The following is a 1,371-nucleotide window of genomic DNA, read 5'->3' as shown; positions in this document are numbered from 1 at the left end:
CATGGATAACTTTACAGGTCTTACATGCCAAAACTGGGTGGGACCAAAGCCAAAAGTGGGCAGGGCCAAAGCAAAATATACCCCCTCCTTTGGAGCCAATGGGAGAATTCTAGAGTCTAACTGTCAGTCTCTACTGGAGTAGGCTCATTGAATCATGGGATTTTCATAAGTCAACAACCATGTACATCCCATGGATTCAATAGCCATAATCCCAGTGGTGTCCACATCAGACTTGCATAACATTCTGCAGCCAATTGACAAGGTGCCAGAGTGTGTCCCAGTCCTGTGCTTGGTTACACCCTCAATTGTGGAACTGAGATGCATCCTGGTGCCTCATTGATTAGTCACAATTAGCCATGGCAAGTTATGCAAACCTTACACAAATACCAGTGCAATTCTGGTCAATGGTTTTACCCTGATGGGGACTAAGAGTCTGGCTTGAACCATAAAAACCCCACTTCCATGTGGGAAAAGCATCTTTGGAGGAAGTCATAACATAACAGGTGAGTGATGCCATTCCTCTTCAACCTTGACTCTCTTCAGAAACCCCTCCTGCAAAATATTTAAGGCCTAGCCGGACCTACCGTTCGTTAGAATTAAGGTGCTTACTTTGGGTGGCACATGAGGGAGGTCAGCCGTGATAATTCCTAATTATTTGTCCTCAGCCCCTTGACTGGTCCCCGCCATATGGAGCACATTTTCTACAAGCCTGTCCTGTATCCCCTCAACTGACCCATTATCTTCAGATGTACAGTATTAGAAAATAATGTCCCATAGCTGTAGTGGAGAGCCATGTCACTTCTCCATCAGATCTTGCATCATCATCATCATCATCATCATCATCATCATCATCATCATCATCATCATCATCATCATCATCATCATTATTATTATTATTATTATTATTATTATTATTATTATTATTATTATTATTATTATTAAAAAACACAAGGCAGAGTCAATCAAAATTATAAAAACATTGACTGGTATTATATAACAGATACAAGTTTTACCCAAAAACCTAAGTATCTTCTTCGTCATCATCACTATCACTGTCATCGTGGTCATCACCATTGTAATCTTTACTGTGCTTTTGCAACCAGACAAAGATCTTTCTCTACAGGTAAGCTTTCCCTTAATGACTGTGGCTGCCTGAATTTTAAATGAACGATTGTGCTTTATTGACCTGAATGGGTTTTTGGTGTGGCTTTTGTCTACTTTTTTTTAAAATGTGGTATTTGCTTGATGCTTTGTAGTATTCGTATACCTACTGTTTTTAGTTTTAAATGTTGCCCTTTAATGATGTCAGCCACCTTGGGCCCCTTTTAAGGGGAAGAGGCAGGGTAAAAACATTTTAAAAATGAATAAAAT

The sequence above is a fragment of the Pogona vitticeps genome, chromosome 5 (assembly GCF_051106095.1).
Source record: "Pogona vitticeps strain Pit_001003342236 chromosome 5, PviZW2.1, whole genome shotgun sequence".
NCBI classification, from domain to species: Eukaryota; Metazoa; Chordata; class Lepidosauria; order Squamata; family Agamidae; genus Pogona; species Pogona vitticeps.
The sequence above is the reverse complement of the archived record's forward strand: the minus strand, read 5'-3'. Positions refer to the sequence as shown.